Source organism: Equus przewalskii, chromosome 30 (assembly GCF_037783145.1).
Source record: "Equus przewalskii isolate Varuska chromosome 30, EquPr2, whole genome shotgun sequence".
Lineage (NCBI taxonomy): Eukaryota > Metazoa > Chordata > Mammalia > Perissodactyla > Equidae > Equus > Equus przewalskii.
The window spans coordinates 22,213,286-22,233,410 of NC_091860.1; the positions used below are offsets into that span (position 1 = coordinate 22,213,286).

Consider the following 20,125-nt stretch of genomic DNA (forward strand, 5'->3'; position numbering starts at 1 on the left):
GGCATTTGCACAGGGAGAGGTTTTCAGATGAACTTTTAGAAATGGCAACAGGGAAATAATCATCACACAGAAGATTTATATTGGGCTTCACATTTTCAAAGTGCTCCGGAGCTCACGTTCATTAATCCTCCCGGACGGCTGAGGTCAGTATTTTGCCCCCACTTTAGAGATGAGGGAATGGAGGGGAGGGAGAGGCGACCTGGCTCGCGTGGGCATTCCTTCTAGGTGCCCTCCCAGTCTGATTTACCTGCCCGCAGCTAAATGCTGCGGAATTCACCTGTTTGCTTGGGCAAGTAATTGTACATGGCCCTTCTGGATGATGGAGAAGACACTGGTTCACATGAATGAAATAAAATGCGAATCATTATGAAGACAAATGTGGGCGCAAACTCCACACTGGTCCCAAATTCCCAAACTTCACACTGATTTTTACCAAAAACGTCTCCCATATTCACATTCTAGGAGCAAATGATGACAACAAGGGATGTACATTGAGAGTGGCAAAGAACACGGACAGAGTGCCTGGTACCCTCTACCTAGGTGTCACCAACTGTGCTTTTCAAGGCAAATAACTCCTGCTTTCTGTGCTGGCTAAAATATTTTGCCAGGACTTATGCAAGAGGGAACAATCAGGGCGTATTCACAACACTCTCTACTCATTGAAGAAATACTGCTGGTGAACGAGAATGGTTCACCTTTGCGGGATTTCAACCCACCTGAGGTTTATTCTCACACACAGTCCTTCACTCTCCTTCATATGACACAGTTATTGAAGATTTGCTTTATGTCAGGCACAGTCCTAGGTGTGAAGAAGAGAGAGTTGAAAGATACGTAATTGAGGCCCTAAGCCACCGACAGCCAAAGAGAAGAGACAGACCGAGACACAATACAAAACCAAAATAGAAAGGCATAAGGCCCAGAAGAGAGCAATATATAAGGGCCCGAGGTGAGCCAGCAACAAGTGACTCATTTAGCCACAGAGACTGGCATTCAGCCTTCAAATCAAACTTCATCCCATGGTCGAATTTTTAAATAGAATCTGAAAAAAATCAGAGGCAAAGGATGATAAGCTACCATTTCACTGAGTGGGCAATGAGATGGAAAGAAGACAACTGGAAGAAAAAGGCCACGGTAACTAGGGTGCTGAGACTTGAGAGAAAGTCGCCCAGGTACCTCCCTTCTCCCACGGAGCACACACTGGAGACAGAGGACATGAACCATGCCAGAGAGAGCACCGCGCAGACCCACAGCTGGGACAGCTACCACATGCACTGCTGGCCCTCGCACTGCGGGGCACAGCCCTGTCCCCCATCTACACTCGCAGTGCCATACACTGGGAGCCCACTTCCATCCATGGAAGCCCCTCCCATCCCCACGCTGGCAGCTGGCCTAACACCTGCAGTGGTTACCCACTCTCAATGCTCCTGTCATTCACTAGCACCTGTGTGAAAATCACTTCCCTGGCCTGGTCCATTCAACCCTCCAATCTGACCTTCTGTAGCCACAACTGACAGAAGGCTCTAGAACCACTTCAAAATCAGCACATCTAAAAATAATCTCCTCCAGTTAGGTTTCAAGTTCAAATTCCCTGTTTTTCTTACTGGTTTAACCCCGCCCCCTCATCTAAGGATGGGAACGATGCCCTACACAGAACACATGTATAATACAGGTTCCCAGCTAGCCTGCCCCTCTCCTTTCCTCCGACTGCTGAACTTATAGAAACAAGAATTAACTGAGCCCCCCAATCAGGTACATGGTGAGATTGTGACATTCTTGACGCCAGGTGTGTCTCACTCATTAATTCAATACATATTTATGAAGTGACCCCACAAGCCAGACATTATTCAAGGTGCTGGGGATACAGCGATGAATAAAATAAGGTAAAAGTGTATTATGGAGCTTATATTCTAGAGGGGAGCATAAAATAAGCAAAGTAAGTAAACCTAACACCAGAAAAAGAATTTCAATGGAGTAAAATAAAGCGGAGAAGGGAGACAGGGAGCGTTGGTGCAGGGTTGCAATTTTAAATCAGGTGTTCAGAGCAGGCCTCCTTTGGAGGTGAGCACGGTGCCTTGAACTCAGTCTCAGTATAAGCTCAACACGCACTTTCTGAATGAGTAGATTTAATACAGTGAGAAGTCTTAAAAGTTGTAAAAATTAAATGGCACGCTATGCAATTGGTCACCACAATTATAAAGAACCATGTTATCCCTTCCGGTATTGTTCCATGGAATCAGAGAGTCAATACATCTATTAGCAGTGCGTCACTGAGACGCCTATTTTCCTCTAAATTGCCCTCTGGGTCCACTGTCCCCACACAGCCTCTGTCCTAACTCTGGCTATCATCTTCTTGTGCCTGAATCTACCATAAAGCCATTCAATGGGCTCTCCTACCCTGGACTGAAGGACAAAGACTTCACCGACCTTTGTGGTTGCCTGGCTTTTTGAACTCTATCCACTCTTCCGTTAAATATTGATTATCTGTCCATTTATTATTCATTTTATCATTTATCAATGGCAAAATTTAATCTCAGGCTGGTCTCTCCTCAATGTGCTTTTGGCCTACCTTCCTCGGTCATAAACGATGTGTAATCAAGGAATACAACTTAAATTGAACACCAGCCTAAGAGATGCAGCCAGCAGGATAAAGTTTGATATAACTGCGCTGGAGACTAGTAATGCCACTGTTTCCTTCCATTGATCTGGAAAATCAAAAGTTGACAGTAAACAGGAACTAACTATGTCATATTAATGACAGTAGTTTAGATCAGAAAACAGAATCCATTTGTCAAGAAAGATATGTATTTCTGTAGGCTAACAATTTATTAGGTTTGCGTGTATTTCTCCTTTCTCATAATGCCTTCAAACTCATATGTAGGTGAAATGCCAGCAACAGAATTAAGAAAGAAAGGACCTCAGAGCAGCCAAAATGTATGTCACAAAGTTCTTGCCCTTTAAACCCTTGGGGACCTTCTAATTCGTTCCTCAAAGAGTTCTTTTTTATGTTGGTTCTTCATGGCCTTGATTATCCGTCTTTCAAACACACAGGAGGTTAGAAGTAGCAAATAAGAGAGTATACAATGGGTGGGCCCATGGAGTGACAGCCAACAGACATGAGAATCTGAACAGATCCAGCGGGAAAGCCTACTTATAGCTAGGGCTGACTTATACTCTCCAGGAGTTCCCAAGGACAGCAGCACAGCAGAATAATTAATTTGCCTAACAACAATTTTGTCTCATCTAAAGGGTCACATTATGCTCAATAAATTCTGTTTAAGAAGGCAGGGAAATATATAATTTATTGTTAAGAAGAAATCCTTCAAAATGAGACAATAAAGAGAATTGGTGCCTTAAAGGATAAGCTTTCAAGTCTACTGCAAACTTAGCTAATAAGACTGACATTCCCCAGGGGCTCCAGGTATCTGAGATTTTACTTTCTTAATCTAACACTACAGTGAGCATCAAAATTCAAGATTTGTGTACCATCGACTTTGTTGTCATTAAACGCAGCAACCGATTCTGCAGAGACTCTTCAGCTTTTGGGGGTTAACTTTTACTATCTAAGTATTCTGCTCTACTTTTACCTGGCTGTTATCATGGTTTGGGTTGTTGTTTGGCTGAGAGAAGTGAGGAAGATAGGTGGGGCCCTGGGGAGAGATGAATTGCTCCCTCTCAGGAGCCTGTTTTTCTAGAGTAAATAATGTGTCACTGATGAAAACTTTAATTCTTTCTCTTCGAGACATTACAAAAGATGATGTTTCAGGTTTAAAAATTGCAAACAAAAAGCACAGAATAGATGGCTATGATACCATTCACAGGCCTAGTCATGAATTTTCTAGAATCTTTCTCTTCTGACATAAGAAAAGGCAATGGGATGTTCTACAGTGATTGTGCTAAACTCCTAGAGAGCAATCCAAAACATTTGCCCCTTTGATAGTCTGCTTAAAGAAATTTGCAAAAGTAACATTAAGGAACACTGCCAAGTTTGTATAATTACTCAAAGAAGAATTCCATAATTCTACGCATGCCAGCTCATTGTGTGTTTCCCTATGATACACACATGCTAGTTTGTCATGCTACAAACCACTTATCAAAAGGCAAAGCCCAAATGACACTCCACTTTGCTAGTTTTTAAATTCCTAACTCAGATCTTAAGATGAAATCAATATCAAACACCCCATTTTGATTTGGAAATTTATAGGCTCTCTCCTTCTCTCTCAGCATGTCATAAATTCCACTTAGCATCTTAAATCACCAATTAAAATAAACTTTGACATTTAATTTGGTTATTTCTTAAAAAGCACCCCATCAGAGCTAACCCCCTAAACAAATAAGAATAAAAATAGGATTATGTGCTAAATTATAATGGGCTGTTATTCTAAGAGGCTGAATATCATTATTTCAAAATTCCCCATCGCTGATTTTTTTTAAAGCCATTTCTTCATTTTTTTGACACTACATCTGGCACAATGAATACAGATGATCATTTGTTTATATATCTGTCTAACTGCCTTTCCCAAACACAGCCAGATGGAGTCTTTCAGAATCAAATTAATTTCAGATTAATTCACTCTGGACCCACTCCAGTTTCATGACTCTTCACTTTGAGGCACCAAGCAAATTGACGTGAAGGCATGAACTTCAAAGAGAACAGGTTCCTCAATATCAAGGTGGAAAAAGAGTCCACATCTGTGGTTGCTCCCCTGCCCAGAAAGAAATCCATTCAGGAACCACAAGCTGCCACATTAAGGCCTGACCGACATTTCACAGTGTCAAAACCATCCAGGAAGAATTTCCTTTTGGTTCCAAATAGGATCACGGTTAATTTTACATCCAATATTCACAATGCCTTGAGATGATTCCAGTAAAAACGACTGACCTAATTACTAACATCAGAACCAACGATGTTATGGTCAACTTGCCATAAATGCAGTCCGGTCAGACACGTGATGCGATAGTTAATTCCAAACAACCAAAGTGCATATTCTCTCTCTCTAGTGTTAGCTACTGAAAGAACTATAAACAAATGTAACCAGGCTTTGCATGCTGTCAATCTCGGTGGATGCCTTTATTACCGTACTTGTTTCAATTGCAATTTGGGTTTCCATGGAGACACAACAGTCAGCTCTAGAAAATTATAAGATAAATGTCAGGCGGTGATAACGGTGTTAATGAAGCTTCGGTGACAAGCAGCTCTGTGCTTCAAATAATAAGCTTATTTCTATTAGCATATGTATAACCTGTCAAAAAACCTGGAAGAGAATATTAAAAATTAATATCTATCTATCTATATTTAAGAGAGAGAGGGGACAGACCCCTCTGGAATGGCTTAAATTTGATGGGTCAACTTCAAGAAGGGGAAAAAAAAAGGAATCGCCAGTTTCTTGGGAAAATTAGGCACCAGCCACAGCTCTCAATGATGCTTTAGCTGACATCCAGAAATGCCTTACTTCACGCAGTAATGGACAGAATTTTTTTCTTATAATGTGGTTAAGATAAACTGTTTTCTTTCCAGAAGCTAAAAGCTCAACTCACTAACTCTGACCATGGCAGACTATAAGCTTCAGAGAAAGAAATGGTACAGCCAACCTCATGGTAACTGGATTCACGTCACCTACCTCTTCCCCCTCTCTCGAGGTTGCCAAATGACTATAATTGGATTGCTGGAATCTAGAATCTAGAACTATCCTTGACTAGTCTACAGCAAAACATGTGCCACTGAAATTTTACCAGGAAGTATCAGTGAGATCAAAAAAATGGAAAACTATGGGTTTATGTAACTTTGATGCCTTTTGAGTACACAGGTTGAGACTATGGAATCATGAGCAACAGCACATTTCAAGGTAAGATGCTATAAAAAGAAACTGAAGAAAAAATAAGTTTCCTTTTATTTGGAAAAGACGCCTTAGGAAGGGAACAAAATTTTTATGTTTTCTTCAAGGATCCTGAACAGTTAAAAGGGTGATTATTCTGCAAATCAAAGTCTCTCCAAAAAGATCAAAGACCTGTACATATCAACTTCTCCTACATAGCTAATGCTCTTTGACCTTGCCATAGAGTCCATGATGTCATTCATTCCATCATATTTTTTCATTTATTTAACAACTGTTTATTGAGTGTCAGGCACTGTGTTCATAACACAACGATGAACAAGACATTGTCACTGCCCTTATATTTCTCATTGTTTTGTAGCTTGAACAACCAAATATCCAAGGTCTTAAATAAGGGGTAACAGTGTTCTTTTTTTCTATGCAAACGTTGGTCCATTTTTGTTTGTTTTACTCAGCAGTGTTAACTATGGTCACCGTGTTGTACATTACATCCCCACTACTTATTTACCTTCTACTGGAAATTCGTGCCTTCTGACAACCTTCCTCCAATTCCCCTTCCCTCTGGTAACCACAAATCTGATTTCTTTCTATGAGTTTGGTGGGACTTTTTTGTTTTTTTAGATTCCAGATATAAGTGAGCTCATACGGCATTTGTCTTTCTCTGACTTATTCCACTTAGCATAATGCCCTCAAGGTCCATCCATGTTGTCACAAATGGCAGGATTTCCTTCTTTTTATGGCTGAATTAGACCATTTTGAAATGATTACATGACTATACTTCTCTGAGGCAAGGCAACTCTTTTCGCTACAACTCTACATTGAGAATAGCTGGCTGCTCAAATCCTCTGCTACTTATCCTGTCCTAGTCTATCTGGGCTGTTATAAGAAAAATCCCATAAACTAGGGGGCCTATAAGCGACAAACATTTCTTTCTCACATTTTGGAGGCTGGAAAGTCCAAAATCAAGGTTTGGGCAGATTCGGTGTCTGGTGAGAAGCCACTTCCTGGTTCATATATGGCCGTCTTCTCATTGGGTCCTCACATGGTGGAAGAGGTGAGGGAGCTCTCTGGGGTCTGTTTTATGAGGGCACTTAATCCCATTATGAGGGTTCCACCTTCACAACCTAATCACCTCTCACCCTAATACCAATCACCTTAGGTGTTAGGTTTCAACATATAAACTTTGGGAGGACATAAACATTCAGTCCAGAGCACCCTCATTACCACTCTTCACTCCTTTCCCCCGACTCCACCCTACAGAAGGAAAATTAATGGGGTCAAACCCAACGTCTACAACATAACTAGACTGTGGCATTGGAGTAGGAACTTTCAGTGCAGCTTTTCAAGAAGCTACAAGTTCTGTTTTCCCCAGACAGTGTTTCTTTTTCTCTTTGGATTGCTCCCTTGTAACTCCATATGGCTAGCGCAGAATGTATGGGCTGCCTCCCACTCTGATGGGAGGGTGCCTCTCCGATCATTGCAAGAACAAGCATGGCAGAGTGATATCCAGAGCGAAGCAGGAAAAGAATGAGTGGCTTAGCCAGATGCTCTGGTTTTGAGGAGAGAAGCTCAAGTACTTCCTAAGAGCCCTTCCCTACATGCTTTCCTCCTTGACTGAATTCACCATGAGGAGGTGAAGACCCAGGGATTCAGGTTAGGGTTTAGTCCAGAAGAAACAGCCTCAGGCCTCCTTTTAGTGTAAGGCTTAGCTCAGAGGACACAGAGACCTTTCGGTTCTCTTGTGGCAAGGCGGTTCTCCAGAGCCAGGGGTTCCACATCATGGCTTGTGGCCACACACAGTGTGCCCAGTGCACACATTAGGGTACATCTGCAGGAGTGGTAACGCTGATAGAGTATTCCAGAGTTCAAAATCCTCTCTACTTCACTCAACCGCAAGGACCTAATATATGCTTACCTCAAGGCAAAACAAATCAATACAAAACAAACCGAAAATTGTCAACAACAACAAGAAAACCTAAAATATCGTTACATACTCTCATGCTCCCTGATCTTTTTTCCTGTTATCCCATCTACGGAAAACATATGGAAGGAAACACAATTCAAGTACACGCAAAATTCAAGACACTAGCCATATGATTCTCTATAGGGCCAAATTGGTCATCTGAATCCAGGGAATATACAGGAAAATTCACAAGGTTTAAATGTAATAACTCAACTTGGACCATGGGACCTGAGGTTGAAAACTTTTCGGTTGTAAATCAAGCCCTAATACTGTTTAACTAAAAACTGGCTGAGGAGCATCTGTGGTCATGGCAACAGAGAGACGATAAACAGCATGCCTTTGTCTAATCAGTTAAACATCCTCATTCTTTAAGGAGCTTTCTGTTAATTAGTAACCCTCATTTCCTTTTGCTCCTGTTAAAACTTTTCATGATTTCCTATCACTCTTGAAGGTATTAGGGAGTCAAATATAGAAACTAAAAAGTCACCTGCAATTATTATTGCTGGTATTTTTTAAGTATTGACATAATTACTGTTATCTTTAATAACAACAACGCAAAGCATATTACGATAGTTCTTCAATTTTAAAATGACAGCTCTAATCTGGGGCAACCAAAATTACAATCATAATTTTCCGGAATTGACAGTATTTGCTAAATAGACTCCATGAAGAGAAGGAGCTTATACACGTGGGAAATAACCAGGAGATGATAATTTAAGTGTGGCACAGTTTTAATAGTGAGTTCAAAAGTGAGAGCTGAAAACCAATCTCTGCCTAGGTTGTTTGTTTTCTTGATGCTGTTGTTTAGTGTTGAGGGTGCCACTACCTGTGGGCAGCTCAGCTTTTGCTGATTTGCAAGCATGGGGTCAGTGCCAACCACAATTGGTACAGCAATGCCTTCCACTTTGAAAGGTTAGGTCTGTGTGTTTGTTTTTATAGACAATGTTCTAAGGGCAACAAAATTCCATAAATTGAAGAGGAATTCCTGTATCAATGGAGTCATTGGGTTTTTTTATCCCTCCCCAAAGCCCCAGTACACAGTTGTATATTCTAGTTGTAAGTCCTAGTTCTTTTATGTGAGCTGCCGCCACAGCATGGCTACTGACAGACAAGTGTTGTGGTTCCGTCCCTGGGGAACTGAACCTGGGCCACTGAAGCAGTGAAGAGCGTTGAACTTTAATCACTAGGCCATCAGGGCTGGCTCTAATGGAGTCATTAAAATACTAGTAAAGAAGCGTTTCCATAACAACGTTGAACAGACAGTAAGTTCTTCCAGGATTCGGGATAAGAAGGTACATGGGTTCATGTTTATATGAAGATGGACACGCTCACTATGCTGAAAAAGCGTCACAGAGTTAGGAACTACGACAAAACCAAGATTATCAACGACAAAAAAATGCAATACCTGGGATCTTGCCTTCAGCTCCGTGTTTACTCTGAAAACCACGATCTGTTTGTTTGTTTTTTCTATAATACTATTACAAGCAAAACTACTTGGAAAGATGTGTCATACGTTACTGAAAACAAAAATGAAACAGAAACACTACCGATGTTGAAACCAGAAAACTCACCAAGGACCAGATGATACAGAAATATTAACAACCACCACCCAAATGGCTAAGAAAAGGATTTTAATTCCCCTCCGAGGGTCATATGGTATCAATTCTGGGAACCACATTTCCCTTGGGAAATGTAACTGTGTGAGGTTTTCTGTGTCCATAGTATTATGAATATATTTAACAGCAGAAAGGCATTTGGATTTTTGGAGATCAGCTGACTGGAAAGTACACCCCAGTGAAGGAGTACCTTAGGACAGAGTGCATTTGTATCCAGGGAGAATCAAAGATGATGAGGTAACTTCCTAACTACGCACTTAGAACTGCACACAGGCTCTGAGACCAGCTTGTTTTTGAGGCTTCCACACAGAGGTTTCATTAGCAACCCAAAGCATCATGATCTCTACGGACAGCTTGGCAATGCTCCACCTCGGCACACAGGGATCATGAGCGCAGAGCACAGAAAGATCTAGAAATAACAGGAACGCCAGATGTGTCCTGGAGCCACACCCAGAAAGCACAAAGCCCTTGGTGTTTATTGCAGACATTGCTTCTGGAAATCCCACCTCCTTTGACCACGATGCTTATAATCATGTGTTCTGTGTTTAGAAAGGATTTGTTCTTCGTGAATTTTCACACAGATGACATAAAACCTAAAGATCTGTGAGTTCAGCTGTGTGGGAAAATCAAATTGTATCAGCTGATGAAGGCAGGGGATCTCCTTAATATGCACGTTAATAATTTAGGTGTAGGAGGGAGGAATTGGGCGTAAATGAGTAGAAAGTTCCTCTGGTAAGTGGGTTACTCATGATAAATGAGTTCTAGCAAGGAGGCAGTTCACCTGCCAACCCAGAATGATGAGATTTACTGAGGCAATTTTTAATGCACTAACGGGTCATTACTGACAGGCTACTAGGGCTGTTTTTTGGTCTGTTTTTAAGACAACAATCGATAAAAACAAGGACAACTAGCTTGACTGGCTGAAGGGAGATATTAATTAAGGAGAAGGGGGGGAAAAGTAACAATAACATTCAAAACCTTGACAAAGAATAATGATGAAATAAATTATGGAACCACTTATGTATGAAACCATACATTATTAAAACTATTCTAAATGGGTCCTTAATCTAAATAAGGATGGTCATTTTAGGAAGCCAAGCATCTTAAGAATTAGAAAGGACACAATGTTATTCTGACCCAAGATATAAAAGGTTTGTCACTCTTTGCCAGTTGGCCAAAGTACCAACCATCCTTGGCTTTTATTAAAATTTATATATGTCTCTACCGCTGGATGAGTCTCAGCTTCAATTATCTACCGCCCTGTATTTCTATTGGTTAAAGAGAGGAGAAGGCAGCGTATTGGGCAAAATTCACTTCTAATATTTACACTTATTCTTAAATGAATAGGTAAATGAATTTTCAAATGCCACAGTGACTTGAAATATCCACTCCATGCCATGGAAATTGTAATCAGAGCAATTTTCCCCTAATAAAATTAGCAACCAGTGATTGCATATGTTTCTACAACTTAGACTCTACATTCACTGCAAGAGAAATCCATTTGCCTTACATCTATTGCCCTGTGATTATGAAACACTGAGCTCAATCGTTTTAACAGGCTTATCCTACTTAACAAAGACATCCTGGTTTGCATGCATGGGGGCCAGGCTCAAAAAGGCTTCCGGGGACAAGCTTTGCACAAGCATTTCATTTTTTAATGACTACAGAAGCTCTGGGGGCTCATCATATGAAAAGAAACAAAAAAGGAGGGAAGTAGCCTTGGTTTTTAATTACTTCTACCTCTGAAGCTAACCATCTTAAAACAAGAGTTCTTTAAACATTCAGAAACCAACTAAAATGTGATCTTTTTGATTTGGCGAGCCACCAGTTTTCTGTTGGTACCATTACTGCCAGCATCATGATGATTTCTGAGAGGACAAGGCCAGAGCAAATTAAAAGTTTTGATTCCTCTCCCCAAGGTATTGTCGTTCACGAAAACAAAAACCTGAAAATCCCAAGCAGTAGTTTCTCTTGAATCCATCACTTCCTGTTCATTCCTTTGGTCATCACCCTAGAGCATCTTTGCGCCTAAGCCATGTGCCTGGGATGAAGGGATGGATGGACGGATGGATGGATGGATGTCTGGACGGATGGATCAGACAGATGATAGATCAGGATGGATGAATCTCAGTTCAGGTATTAAGTTCCTAGATCTAAAATTCTGATGACTTCTAATAACTTTCATTAAAGCACCATTGAATTCGAATACCAATCTGTAAAACTATATGTACCATTTTGACTCCATCCTTTTCTTTTAAATAAGCACACCCGATCTGATCTAGTTTTGTCTGCATGTGCCATGGCCTTGGGCTGGCTGCTAAACTGCCTTATTTCTTCACCTAAGAGATCAGGGAGACGAGGCGAAGAGAACACTATGTGGATAAACACACTGTGGATTGTAAATGGAAGATGAGCTATCTAAGGACATGGAGAGTCAAAGTGCCTCTGGCCTCAGAAGGAAAGAATCCTGAAAAGACCTCTTAGATTATAGGAAAGATTCCATTATTTAGGAATGTGAATAGCAACAGTTCACAGACAGAGCGCGTGAGCATGTGGCCATTAGGGAACGATGAGAATGTGGTTCACTGATCCAACGATATTCTTCTCCAATTCACTCTGTATGTGACTTCCTTCAGCCGGCTAAGGATGAATGCTGGATACACAGGCCACACAAGGGATGATAATAAAGTAGAAAAAGAAAAAGCTCCTTGTTTAGATGATGACAAAAATGTCTCTTGCCTATGAATGTATGTAAAATACTACCAAATAAGGTACTATTATTTGAATCACTCATTCATTCAATAAATATTGAATGTCTAGAAAATACCACAAAATCTTCCTGGGGAGTGAACTGAATGGAAAAGAGGGAGGCCAGATGATGTCAGCCAGACTCAAGTTCAAATCCCAGCTCTTTAGCCTTTTTTTTTTTTTTTTTTTTTTTTTGAGGAAAATTAGCCCTGAGCTAACATCTGCAGCCACTACTCCTTTTTTTGCTAAGGAAGACTGGCCCTGAGCTAAGATCCATGCCCATCTTCCTCTACTTTATATATGGGATGCCTGCCACAGCATGGCTTAATAAGCAGTGCAGAGGTCTGCAGCCGGGATCTGAACCAGCGAACCCCGGGCCACCAAAGTGGAACGTGCGAACTTAACCGCTGTGCCACTGGGCCGGCCCCACATAGCCTTCTTGCTACATAATCCTGGGCAAGTGACTCAGAGCCCCAAACCCTTCAGAGAGGTAATGAGTCTGACGAAGCCGAGCTCTGTGCTCTTGTGAGGATTAAATGAGGTATTTAGAATGGTTTAATAGCACTTGGAAAGAGTACAGGTACTTTCACAATGTTCTCTGATTTTTAAGTAAAATAATATCTGAAAAATGGAAAAAAATGCATAAATGAGTAAAGAATATTTGTTTCTCATAAAGGTAAGCAGCTGTACATAAAAGTCACTTTTTACTATTTATTTTATTTTTTTTGTGAGGAAGACTGGCCCTGAGTTAACATTTGTACCCATCTTCCCCTTTTGGCTTGAGGAAGATTCACCCTGAGCTAACATCTGCGTCCACCTCCCTCTTTTTGTATGGGAGCCACTGCCACAGCATGGCCACCGACAAGTGGTGTAGGTCCACACCCAGGGAACTGAACCTGGGCCACCAAAGCGGAGAGCATCGAACTTGACCACTAGGCCTTGGGGCTGGCCCTAAAAGCCACTTTTTAAATGGCTGCACATGATCCCACGCACCCAGAATGCTAAGTAAAGCTTAACTAATATTAGTAATGATGCTAAAGGAAGAAAAATAGGCAACTTCTAGATATCCTACAGAGGCCTGGATGGATTTTCTAAACCCTACTTGGTTTATGTGCGGCTGTCCCACATTCGGGTTGAAGGCAGGTCACCGTTTCCTCTCCTCTCTCTGTAGTCACCATGCATCTACCCACAGCTCACTTCCTCTCTCTACTTCCTGCCTCAGCATCCCCACCCTTCTTCAGTAGCTGGCTTGAGAACACAGATTTCCCAGAGCAATTCTCCCCTTTAATATCTCCACCCCACCCATCAGTTCTGTGCACACACTTTCACCTGCTTCTCATATTAAATGCAATCACTCACCAGGCAATCGTGTTTTCAAATGTGGGAGTCCTACACACAACCTTCTATTATTTGCTTGGTCAGCAGAAAACAAGCCGCTTATGAATCCGCGGGCCCCTGAGCACCTATCTGCCACGCAGCCGGCTCTTTCCACGACACAGAAAAGTATCTCCGCCACACAGATGCCTGAGAATCATTTCTAGACCAATTACGGGACTGGAGCGGCAACAATGTTTTACATTTGTCCTGTTTTGTATTTTTAGCCCCTGCTTTTTCCTTTCGTGGATTATGGTAAATACAACATTTGCTTCCAGAATGTGGGACTTGCTGGGATCATAAAGGAAACTGCCTAACAAGCAGATTACCTTTGGCTATTGCATTATAGGGAGGCAGACAGTTACGCTAAGTGGCTGGATTTAGCCATATTCAAATTCTATTAAGCTGCCTTGCCTTCAACATAGAAATAAACAAGAGTGTTAGTGCCAAAAGCAAATTTTCAACTCCCAGCCTCGCAATCAGCACGTCCCTGGGTGGGCTTCACTGTGGGGGAGGGTGGAGAAGACTCGGAAAAAAAAAACAACCAAGACACACAAAAACAAATACAGCCAATGTTTCTGTAAATTTGTTCCTGAAGTTTCTGCCCTTCGTTTAACATTTTGCAATCTGCTTTCTCAACATCAAGCTAACAAAGGAGCCTGGAGAACACAGTAAAATAAGCACTATCATTCTATTGGAAAGTACACACTGCCTATTTTGTAGAGCCAAATATTAAAAAGTTTGCATGGCACACTGTATTTCTTCCTGAGCAGATGACATTCCTTACGACTTTATATCCCATGGCTAAATCTATTAATAAACCATCAAACTGCAATTTGTATATTTTACCTAATTGCCCAACTACACAAATCATTATGAGCATGAGGGACAGAATTTTTCTTCTTTTTCTCTCACTCACAAGCCTGCTGCTTTTCTGACCTTGTCATAAATTAGCGAGATATGGAGTTGTAAATGGAGAGCCGAGAATGTCTTTCAGAGGGAATTACAGGGAGACCTGGTTCCAACATTATGAAATGTGGCATTTTCACTAGATAATGTCCATATTAAGCAGACCAACCAGAGGCCTAGAGAGGGAACCTGGAAATGAAAAGAAGATGTACCATGTGGCTGAGCATTACCCGTGGAAATGCTGCAAGCAGCTCTCACAGGCCATGTAGGAAGGCCAGGCACCTAGGGCAGTGCTAGAGATATCTTCTGTTATTTAAAGAGCTGTCTCCTGCAAGTCCGTGCATTTCATTTACGAGTTTCTCTTTTTTGAAGAATAAGGTAAAGATGTTTCACCACTCAATTTTTTTTTTTTTAAAAGGTATAGCCTTTGAAGAGAAATATATTTTCAGAAAAATAACAATAAATCTCAAAGATATAGCTAGAGGCTTCCTAATGTAAAGGGATGTGCGGTGGAGCAGTGAAAAGACAAATGTGAGGCCTGGACCAAGACGGATGCCCTTGGTAGGGATTTTGAAATGGGGAATAAACAGCATAAAACATTGCCACGCGTGTTCAACTGTGTGTGGGACTGAAGGAACAATGTGAGGGATGCAAGAGATTGGGAAGAAGAAAAAAAATGATATGCGTCTTAGAAAACTTCCAGTGATTTCCTCGGCGGCGAAAATCATTTGAAACGCAGATATCCTTAATGCTGATGAAGGTAGGAAGACAGTCCTGGGAGGGAAGTGAGCCAGGCCAAAATTCACGTGAGGTGAAAGGAAAAGCAAGTCTTGAAGTCTGTGCCTGTGAACGTGTTTTGCTGCAAGTCTCGAGCGCTTCCAGGGTTTGAAGATTTTCAAGATACCAGAATCATGATTCTTAAAGAACAGCAAAATAGTCATTGAACTGATATCAGGATCAGGAAGAAGTAACAGAAAGAAGACCCAGAGGAATTGGTGGGTTTAGGGGAAATCCATCTACCATTTCAAATACCCAAGGGATGTGGAATGCAAGAGTGACAATTAGAAGCCCACAAAAGAGAACAGGAAGAAATCAAGAAGCAGGAGGGGAGGGAGGAGCTGACGTCACATCTCACTGGCCCATTCATTCCAGGCACCACTGCTGAGTTCTTTTTTCTAATTATACATTTCTAAGGCCCTGTGGTCACCACTCTCTGCAGGACTGCCCATATACTTTTAATCTTGACCTTCAAATTCCTCACCATTAGATTCCAGTTCTTTCTCTATTTCCCCTACCAGAACCCTAGGGCATAAGCTTTTACATCCTGCTGTCTGTCTCTGCCCATTTCTTCATTCACGTCTGCACCCCAGAATTAGCATCCTACTCCATCACGAAGCACATTACCATTCAAGACACAGAGAGTGATTAATTCTTCTCCAAACCCACTGCATAGTTCTTGTCTATATAAGCTGTCTGATAAGTAATCACATTTTAGGCAATCTCATATATTTTCACCTTATACAGTTACCTAATTATTGTATTATTATTTAACAAGTGGGACAGTGTGGCAGAATGGCAAGATGCCCTGCTTAGGAGTCCAAAGACCTCCACTGCTTACAAACAGGGCCACAGAACATGGATACATCTGGGCTACAATCTTTCATGAAAAAAACGTCGGCTATAATAATGTGATATATCACAGTGGTTTTAAGGATCAAAGGAGATATCGTATGTGACGGTACTCTGCCAACTATTAAAACACTCTATATTATACCTTACGTTTTTATCTTTCTTCCCAACTAGACTCTAAATGTCTTGAGGGCAGCAACCAGCTCTAACTGTCCTTTGGATTCTCACCTTCCTCTATCAAGGCCCACGAGGATCTAAACAAATGCATCAGAAGCTAAATAAATATGCAATGATTCATTATTTTGCACTTCAAAGTCAACAGCAAAGGGCCTGAGGAGCCAAGACCTGTTGCTTTTGAACGCCCCTGCACACAGGGCTGTCTAGTCCAGACCACACTAATTCATTTCCCACTTGGCTCCCAGAGGCATCTTTCAAGAATACAAGTCTGCCTCAATTGCTCCAGCTCCTTAAAATCAGATCATCTTCAAGCTCTTCAGAATGATCAAGGCTTTTCAGGAGCTGGCCTGTGGCTAATTCCATAGCCTCGCTTTACCACTTCACCCCTCAAACTCTCTGCTGCAGACCCACTGGTTCCAGAGTGGATAGAACTTGCTCTTCCACCGTCCTTCAGCGTGGGGCTGCCTCTCAGCTCCACTCATTTGGCCAAATCCTAGCTGACTTGGAAACACCCCTCAGAAAACTCCTCTCTCCCACCTCAGTCCCTAACTCCAGAATAGGTTCAGAAGCACTGTGCCCAGAGCTGCAGGCCCACATATACGACTTAGACAGCAGGCGTCCTGACGAAGGGGTCGTGCCTTCAGATTTTCATTCCCAGAGCACAGCACGGTGCCTGGTACATGGCGAGTGTCTAAAAATCTGTACTGAATGAATGACTCTAAGAATGAATTTTAAAAAGTTAGCAAGTCTATTTTTAATGCAAATAAGTGATGGGCATTATTTCAGAAAATTATCATTTAACAAATGTGAAGACATTAAATCTCAAAGCGCTAAATTTATGTGACAAAAGAAACAACTCAGTATTTTGTACATTTTTTCAAAACATCCATTTTTTTTTTTTTTTGGTGAGGAAGAGTGGCCCTGGTGCCCATCTTACTCCATATTTTGGATGTGGAATGCTGCCACAGCATGGCTTGATGAGTGGTGTGGATCCAGGCTCAGGATCCGAACCTGCAAACCTGGGCTGCCGAAGTGGAGCACACTGAACTTAACCACTATGCCACTGGGCTGGCCCCTGAAAATATTTTCTTCATGATTAAAAATATGTTCTCATAAAAAGAAATGCGTCTTGTCAAAGTGAATACAACCACTGAAGAAGAGTGTTGCCTAAGGCTAAACGGTAAACCAGGGCGGAACAGAAGACTATTGTACACCCATGGTATTTCACAGAAAGCAGAAACGGGCCACTTATCAAAAGAGGAAGTGTAAAATATAACTCCTGTCCTTTTGATTACCTGTAACTGGGGAAGAGTAAAAACTTACAAACTAGATTTCTTTTAAGGCAAGTTTAGCTACTGCTCAATATTTCTCATTAACAGAGCAAGCACAGGGGCAGTGTTCCAATAGGTAATGTTGGGCTCACCATCCCACAAAAGCTGGAAAAGTCCATTTTTACTTTAAGTGAAATCCCAAGGAACTGTTCCTGACTTTAACCTCCCAGAAAATAATGCAGATGAGAAATTGAAGGTGGCTTCGCGTAGAGTGGTAACAGCGGTGATGAAGAGCAGGGAACTAATTAGAGAGGCAGAATGGAAGGGTTTATTGAGTGCTTGATATATATGACTTGAGGCGGGTGTTTGTTGAATAAGATAATTGAATGACGAGGCCTAATTTAGAGTGCTTGGAATGGAAAGTGGGTGGGGATAAAGAATAGCTCTTTGTAGGACCAGAATTTATAGGATAAGGCAAGTAACCAGATGTGGGGGCAGGAGGAGAGAGGAGAAAAGGGTAAAAGAGTTGATAGGTTTTATAACCTAGAAGACTCAAGAGGATTCCTCTTAGCTCTGACAGTCATGGCGCCCAAAAGGAGCTCCTGGAATAATAATGGGTAAACGTATATATTAATTGCACTGAAATAATTCATCAACTTTGGTGATAGTAACTTCTTACCTGTAGGTTTCACTTTTACTTAAAAATTACATAATCTGCATGAAAGTTTCATCCCAAAATGTAACTGAAATATTTACAAGGCACCATTAATATGGCCCCTTCTAGCACATAATGCTACTCATATTAATGTAAGGTTTTTTAGTCACTTAAAAACATGCCTCAAACAGTAGATCCATGGTTCAAAATAATCCCGAATTTTAACAGCGTTTCTTTTGTCACTCTTTTTAAACTATCTTAAACTATATTTTGCAAAAGTAAGTCCTCTTGAAATATAATTTTTTTTGAGGAAGATTAGCCCTGAGCTAACATCTGCCACCAATCCTCCTCTTCTTGCTGAGGAAGACTGGCCCTGAGCTAACATCCGTGCCCATCTTCCTCTATTTTATATGTGGGATGCCTGCCACAGCATGGCTTGACAAGCCATGATCCTGCACCCGGGATCCAAACCGGCAAACCCCGGGCCACCAAAGCCGAGTGCACAAGCTTAACTCCTACACCACCGGGCTGGCCCCTGTAATTTTTATAATTTAAAAATTTACAGTCACAATGAAAGCATGAAGATGCATAAACTTTACAAAAGGATTTAAAGGTAATAGCAAGCTACAAAATTCTGGTAATTTTTTTCACTGTTTAAAACTGCACTGATTTCAGCATAAACATAGCATTTATTCATTTCAGATTCCCTACAAGCAATGTCCTCAGAAGCATTATTGTTTCTATACATACTCCCTGTACGGGATGGTTGAAAAATTCTCAATGTGATGATAGTAATTCATTTTCATGACTTAAGTAATTGAGCCTATCTTTAGCGTTATTAATTATAATTACATTATACTGTATTTCCAAAGGAAAACAGAATAAATAGAATATAATCACTCTAACCATACTGTAAAAAACAGTAATTACATATTAACTCCCATCAGCTCAGTCACATACCATTGCACTTAATGCCTTCAACACGGTCCACGCTCAAGTTACATGATAAGCACTGGCTTTCTCTCTTAGACTTGGTAATTTATGGCCTTTTTCAATCACAGCACCCAAGCTTCCATCTTAAATCATTACAAATTGTTTAGGAGGGAGAACGTGGCTCTGTTAACACACTCCAGAGATGGTCTCCTATTGAACACATGCCATTCATTTCAGCATCCCGGCTTCCTAAAAGAAAACAAGGTTTGATGTGCATTCAACAAAGGCAGTTCACGACACCTGCCCAAGTCTTTTTAAAACAGAAATTTGGCAGCACATATTCAGGCTAATTTTTTCGGTTAGATCCTAAATTCTTTGAGGGTTAGGTTCATTTTGGTAACCACCACAGCACCCAGCACAATCCTGCACGGTCTACACTCAGTAAGTGTATCTGGAGAGTGAATAAAATAAAGTCTCTAAGGGAAGAGAGTAATACTGTGATTTATAAGAAATATATGTTTTGTTTTCTTCCCCTTTTCTGGCATAGAGCGCCTAAAACTCTTGTAATTTCCTACGTGACGAGAGCATAAGGCTGTCATTTGTTATGTTAATGATGTGACTTTTGGACCTCATCTAAGGATGGGAGCTGGTTGCCAGGAGAAACAACCACATGACTAGAGTTGGAACTTTCAGTCCCACCTCCTGATCTCTGGGGAGACGAGAGGGGCTGGAGGTTGAATGAATCACCAATGGCCAATGATTTATTCAGCCATGCCTGTGTAATGATGTCTCCAGAAAAACCCAAAAGGATGGGGTTTGGAGAACTCCCCAGTTGGTGAACATGTGGAGATTTGGGGAGTGGGGGGGGAATGGCATGTCTTAGAGCATGGAAGCACCACACCCCTTCCCACATACCTTGTCCTCTCCATCTTTTCCATCTGGCTGTTCCTGAGTTATACCCTTTTATAATTGACAGTAATCTAGTAAGTAAAATGTTTCTCTGAGTTCTGAGAGCCATT

The 20,125-nt window shown here is 41.3% G+C and overlaps 1 protein-coding gene across 45 annotated transcripts in view; it reads right to left on the minus strand.

Moving 5' to 3' along the window:
• CELF2 (CUGBP Elav-like family member 2) overlaps nt 1-20,125 on the minus strand; it is a 789,997-nt gene that overhangs the window by 171,150 nt on the left and 598,722 nt on the right. The window lies entirely within an intron of this gene.